We start from the raw sequence: 7,129 nt of genomic DNA, 5'->3' as shown, positions 1-7,129 counted from the left end.
CGGACCCGAGCGCCACGGAGGACGCCGAGCCCGCCGTAAAAATCACTGACATCGGCGCACTAGTTAGCAGGCCGGAGTCTCGTTCGTTATCGGAATCAACCAGACGGATCGCTCCACCAACTAAGAACGGCCATGCACCACCACCCACCGAATCGAGAAAGAGCTATCGATCTGTCAATCCTACCGGTGTCCGGACCGGGTGAGTTTTCCCGTGTTGAGTCAAATTAAGCCGCAGGCTCCACTCCTGGTGGTGCCCTTCCGTCAATTCCTTTAAGTTTCAGCTTTGCAACCATACTCCCCCCGGAACCGAACTCTGGTTTCCCGCAGGCTACCCGCCGGGTCATGGAAGCGAACGCCGGCGGATCGCCGGTCGGCATCGTTTACGGTCGGAACTACGACGGTATCTGATCGTCTTCGAACCTCCGACTTTCGCTCTTGATCGAGGAAAACGTGCTTGCCACACGCCATCGCTGCAGTTCGTCTTGCGACGATCCAAGAATTTCACCTCTAACGTCGCAATACGAGTGGCCCCGACCGCTCCCTTCGATCATTGCCTCGCCGTAGACGGAGACCGACAGACGTAGACGAGGCCCTCTTCCATCATTCCATGCTTATCGTATGCAAGCTTGAACAGCCCGCTCTGAGCACTCTAATTTTTTCAAAGTGAACGTACCGGCCGCCGCGGACACTCGGTTAAGAGCACCCTTGGAGGAGAAACCGCCGACCGCAACACGCGCGCAGACAAGACACGAAGCAGGGACTCGGAGCGGACCGGGGGGTTCAAAAAAAAGAGGAACGCGCGGAAAGGGAGAGGGAGAGAAGCGCGGGGGTCAGAGTGCGGGGATGCGAATGAACGCACCCAAACACACACACGTAGCACCCCCCCGTTAGACTACTCCCGGAACCGAACCGACGACCACTTGTTTTTTTTTTCCCGGATCCCGATCACGACCTCCTCGTCCACCTCGCCGGCAGGACCGCGTGGCGGGTATGCTAGCGGTTGACACCGGCGGAAAGGGCCGGGAATGCGAACGGACGACCAAAGTCAACGACGGACGATGGCGCCGCCGCCCCGGGGCCGCTTGCGCGACCACGAACCCGAGTTCGGACTACGAGCTTTTAACCGCAACAACTTTAATATACGCTACCGGAGCTGGAATTACCGCGGCTGCTGGCACCAGACTTGCCCTCCGGTTGGTCCTCGTTAACGGATTTGAAGTGTACTCATTCCGATCGCGGGGCCTCGACAGAGTCCCGCGTCGTTATTTTTCGTCACTACCTCCCCGTGCCGGGAGTGGGTAATTTGCGCGCCTGCTGCCTTCCTTGGATGTGGTAGCCGTTTCGCATGCTCCCTCTCCGGAATCGAACCCCGATTCCCCGTTACCCGTAGTAACCACGGTAGGCACTTAACCGACCGTCGACAGTTGATAGGGCGGACCCTCGAGAGACCCGTCGCCGGGCGTGAAAGCTCGTGCGATCGACCAGTGAGTTATCCAGAGTCACCAAAGCGGAGCGCGCCGCCCTATGAGCCCCGCCACCGAACGGACCCGCGAGCGGGAACGCCGACGACGGGAGGACGGAATGACGCGCATCGGTCTCAGTCTAATATGTAGCGCCGCGACCCGGAACGGCCGACGCGGGTGCCAGCGCGCGAGGCGTGGCGACGACGGCGCGCCGACCGATCGCGGCCTGTGTCACATGTATTAGCTCTAGAATTGCCACAGTTATCCATCGCCTCCGAGGAGGAATACGGTCCCCGAGGATTAGGTCCGGTTCCTGAGCCATTCGCGGTTTCGCCCGTTCTAATGCGTGGCGTGAACTTACACTTGCATGGCTTAAGCTTTGAGACAAGCATATGACTACTGGCAGGATCAACCAGGTATCGTTGGAATTTGGGACTTTGTTTCGACAGAACGACAGACCGACCGACCGACCGACCGACATAAGACAGACAACTACAACGACGGGCACGTGTTTATTTATTTTTCGAGGGGGTTCGCCGTCAGTAGAAGCGCGCTGCCCGCGCTGATGGCCTCTTTTTTGTTTCTCCCCTGACTTGGACCGAGACCGAGACTCAAAGAACGAAAGCGACCAACGTCGACAACAACAACGACAACGGCACCCTTGACAGCGATACATACGACAAACGACAAGCAGCACGACGGCAGTGCACACGGACATCGAGGGTCAAGGTGCAGACTGAACTCGCCGAGGTCGTCGTCATCGTGGTCGCCATCGATTCCGTCTCGTCGTCGTCGTCGTCAACGTCCACGTCACAGCCGGCCGAGAAGAGAGAACAGACGACAGCGTCGACAACAACAACATCGACAACGGCACCCTTGACAGCGATACATACGACAAACGACAAACAGCACGACGGCAGTGCACACGGACATCGGAGGTCAAGGTGCAGACTGGAATCGTCGAGGTCGTCGTCATCGTGGTCGCCATCGATGCCGTCTCGTCGTCGTCGTCGTCGTCTTCGTCGTCGTCGTCGTCGTCATCAACGTACCAACCGACCGAGACGAGAGAGCAAGCAACAACGTCGACAACAACAACGACAACGGCACCCTTGACAGCGATACATACGACAAACGACAAACAGCACGACGGCAGTGCACACGGACATCGGAGGTCAAGGTGCAGACTGAACTCGTCGAGGTCGTCGTCATCGTGGTCGCCATCGATGCCGTCTCGTCGTCGTCGTCGTCTCCGTCGTCGTCGTCGTCGTCGCCAACGTCAACGTCAACATCACAGCCGTCATCGGGGAGGAGCTGGACCAGGGCAGCGGCGGCGTAAATTTTCCCGTCACCTTCGTCGTCGCCTTCGTCGACCGACCGACCGACCGGCGTCGTGTTCGTGCTCGGAAAACCGAGGAGAGACAACGTGCACATGGCGCGTTCTCGCAAGCGGCTCCTCGGTCCGATTTTTTTGGGCGGCTTTTTCGAGCTTTTTTTTTTTTCTCACCCTTTCGTCCGTGCGACGGCGAACGTTAGGGGAAAAAAAAAAAAAAAAAACGACAACAACGCGGCGGACCGGGCGAACAACATCGTCGACACACACGACATTGACGACCGGTCCCCCTTTTCACAATCGCATCGAGATAAAAACGAACGAGTCCGATTCGAGCACCGAGTCGCGAGCGGGAGGACTGTCGGTGCAAGTATCGATCACTGACGTGAGCGCTTCGCCGGACAGAGGATGGCTCATCCGGCAGCCGTGCAAATCGGACGGTATGGGAAGAACGAACAAGAAGAGCAACGACTTGATCGGCGGCTTGGGAACTGCGGACGGTGAAAACGGGTTAATCGACTGCGACCACGACTGCTCGATCGATCTTCTTTGGCGCTAACAAAGGTGGAGGTGGCGCAAGAAGGGACTAGCGCTATCACCGTCCACGTATCAGAAGATGCGGCGGCAGACGTCGACGCTTATGCGTTGTCGGACGAGAAGTCGCTGCAGCACGTGTACCGCGAGCGGGACGTCCAAGGTTTTGCCAGACGGAAAGAAATCGGGTGTCAGCGAACGTTCACACGGCTGTGAGATCGGACGCTGACAGGAGTAGGAGGCGGCAGGCAGGCGGCGGTTACGGCGGCGGCGCCTGCTGCTGCTCATCCTCCTGTTTGCTGCGGCGACTTCCAGGACGGGAGAGCATCGAACAACGTACGTATGGTTACAAGGGGATCAGGATCTACATAGTGCATCCCCCGCGGCTATTTTTGTTTGTTTGTTCGCTCGTTCGTTAATTCGTTCGTTCGTTCGTTCGTTCGTTACAATGTACGTTTTTCCGTTCGACGGCGGCAGAGAGCGGCGGCGTTTCTCCCTAATCCGGAGGATTTATCGGTCGCACAGCGATGGGTCGTTCGGCCGATCATCGAAAGATTCGCAGGTAGTGGTTGAATGGCAGAACGGCAGCAACAACAGCGGCGGCTGAGAGCGGCGAACGCTGAGGCGGAAGCAGAAGCTGCAGCAAACGTATCGGCTAAACATGGTGGACATAGATATGGCTGACGACGCGGGTACCACGACGACTATGGAACCAGGAAAAAGGAGCCGTTAGTTGTTCCAACATATCGTTCGACACGTCGAGCAGCCCTAGGTCCACGGAGAAGCACACACACGTACCACGTATTATAACCTAACGACGATGAGCGGGCGCACGGTTGGCAGGAACGAAGGCGGCGGATCAAAACAAGTTGGAGCGCGGCGACAGCGATAACGGTGACAGCCCTAGGCGGCGGAGATGCCACTTTCTGACGCCTTTGCGACAAGCCCGTAGAGACGTTCCGGACCACCACGAGGCAAAGAGTCGCTGCTCCGACGAACCGACACACCAAAGTGTGCTTCCTACCGAACATGTTTTATAAAACTTTCAAACTGGAAAACCCCAGAAATGGTGTTGGTATTCGTCCAGACCCACCTCCGACACCTGAAAATGGTGGTCAAAAAAAACGTCGATTATACGAAGCGACATTTCTGGTCGGCGATTTTCCAGTTTTACGCCTACTGCCACATGGGGATGTCGGTAGGCGTCGCAAAGTGCCTTCTCGACGCCTAGGCACACCAGGACTTTGTCATTTTTTTCCCCCTCGACATTCCTGGTCCGGTCTATTCCGATTTTACACCTACCGCCATGTGGGGGTGGCAGTAGGCGTCGAAAAGTGCCTTCTCGACCGCTAGCGACACCACTACTTTATCGAGCTCTGGAGGCCCGCACACCGACCCGGGGGCCGCGGAGTCGACCCCGGGGGCCTCCTGGCGTCGCCGCCGCTCACTTGGACGCCTTCCGCAACCTGTGGTCCCGCTCGGGGCCGCCGGGAGCCTCGCCGACCTGACCGGTGTCGGTAGGCGTCTGGAAGCGCCCGGCCGACCTGGACGAGGTCCCCCTGGCCCCCGGGGGACACCCCTTAGTTGGATGGGGGTGCTGTCCCGGGCACACATGCAACCCGCGGCCGCCTACCGACAGCCCCCTTCGCTCGATCGCTACTCCTTTCCAACATATGTCGGAGAAGCCGGGCGGTTGTGAAACCCCAGAAATGGTGTTGGTATTCGTCCAGACCCACCTCCGACACCTGAAAATGGTGGTCAAAAAAAACGTCGATTATACGAAGCGACATTTCTGGTCGGCGATTTTCCAGTTTTGCGCCTACCGCCATGTGGGGGTGGCAGTAGGCGTCGAAAAGTGCCTTCTCGACCGCTAGCGACACCACTACTTTATCGAGCTCTGGAGGCCCGCACACCGACCCGGGGGCCGCGGAGTCGACCCCGGGGGCCTCCTGGCGTCGCCGCCGCTCACTTGGACGCCTTCCGCAACCTGTGGTCCCGCTCGGGGCCGCCGGGAGCCTCGCCGACCTGACCGGTGTCGGTAGGCGTCTGGAAGCGCCCGGCCGACCTGGACGAGGTCCCCTGGCCCCCGGGGGACACCCCTTAGTTGGATGGGGGTGCTGTCCCGGGCACACATGCAACCCGCGGCCGCCTACCGACAGCCCCCTTCGCTCGATCGCTACTCCTTTCCAACATATGTCGGAGAAGCCGGGCGGTTGTGAAACCCCAGAAATGGTGTTGGTATTCGTCCAGACCCACCTCCGACACCTGAAAATGGTGGTCAAAAAAAACGTCGATTATACGAAGCGACATTTCTGGTCGGCGATTTTCCAGTTTTGCGCCTACCGCCATGTGGGGGTGGCAGTAGGCGTCGAAAAGTGCCTTCTCGACCGCTAGCGACACCACTACTTTATCGAGCTCTGGAGGCCCGCACACCGACCCGGGGGCCGCGGAGTCGACCCCGGGGGCCTCCTGGCGTCGCCGCCGCTCACTTGGACGCCTTCCGCAACCTGTGGTCCCGCTCGGGGCCGCCGGGAGCCTCGCCGACCTGACCGGTGTCGGTAGGCGTCTGGAAGCGCCCGGCCGACCTGGACGAGGTCCCCCTGGCCCCCGGGGGACACCCCTTAGTTGGATGGGGGTGCTGTCCCGGGCACACATGCAACCCGCGGCCGCCTACCGACAGCCCCCTTCGCTCGATCGCTACTCCTTTCCAACATATGTCGGAGAAGCCGGGCGGTTGTGAAACCCCAGAAATGGTGTTGGTATTCGTCCAGACCCACCTCCGACACCTGAAAATGGTGGTCAAAAAAACGTCGATTATACGAAGCGACATTTCTGGTCGGCGATTTTCCAGTTTTGCGCCTACCGCCATGTGGGGGTGGCAGTAGGCGTCGAAAAGTGCCTTCTCGACCGCTAGCGACACCACTACTTTATCGAGCTCTGGAGGCCCGCACACCGACCCGGGGGCCGCGGAGTCGACCCCGGGGGCCTCCTGGCGTCGCCGCCGCTCACTTGGACGCCTTCCGCAACCTGTGGTCCCGCTCGGGGCCGCCGGGAGCCTCGCCGACCTGACCGGTGTCGGTAGGCGTCTGGAAGCGCCCGGCCGACCTGGACGAGGTCCCCCTGGCCCCCGGGGACACCCCTTAGTTGGATGGGGGTGCTGTCCCGGGCACACATGCAACCCGCGGCCGCCTACCGACAGCCCCCTTCGCTCGATCGCTACTCCTTTCCAACATATGTCGGAGAAGCCGGGCGGTTGTGAAACCCCAGAAATGGTGTTGGTATTCGTCCAGACCCACCTCCGACACCTGAAAATGGTGGTCAAAAAAAACGTCGATTATACGAAGCGACATTTCTGGTCGGCGATTTTCCAGTTTTGCGCCTACCGCCATGTGGGGGTGGCAGTAGGCGTCGAAAAGTGCCTTCTCGACCGCTAGCGACACCACTACTTTATCGAGCTCTGGAGGCCCGCACACCGACCCGGGGGCCGCGGAGTCGACCCCGGGGGCCTCCTGGCGTCGCCGCCGCTCACTTGGACGCCTTCCGCAACCTGTGGTCCCGCTCGGGGCCGCCGGGAGCCTCGCCGACCTGACCGGTGTCGGTAGGCGTCTGGAAGCGCCCGGCCGACCTGGACGAGGTCCCCCTGGCCCCGGGGGACACCCCTTAGTTGGATGGGGGTGCTGTCCCGGGCACACATGCAACCCGCGGCCGCCTACCGACAGCCCCCTTCGCTCGATCGCTACTCCTTTCCAACATATGTCGGAGAAGCCGGGCGGTTGTGAAACCCCAGAAATGGTGTTGGTAT

General features: G+C 60.0%; 1 pseudogene; it reads right to left on the bottom strand.

Annotated features, from left to right (window-relative positions):
- Positions 1 to 1,882, bottom strand: LOC145273920 (small subunit ribosomal RNA; annotated as a pseudogene; the record flags this gene model as incomplete).
- Positions 1,883 to 7,129: the final 5,247 nt, after the last annotated feature.

This window comes from Euprymna scolopes, unplaced genomic scaffold (genome assembly GCF_053919585.1).
Source record: "Euprymna scolopes isolate OS-2025 unplaced genomic scaffold, ASM5391958v1 sca22, whole genome shotgun sequence".
Lineage (NCBI taxonomy): Eukaryota > Metazoa > Mollusca > Cephalopoda > Sepiida > Sepiolidae > Euprymna > Euprymna scolopes.
Note: the sequence above shows the minus strand (reverse complement) of the source record. Positions and strands in the feature narration are given on the sequence as shown.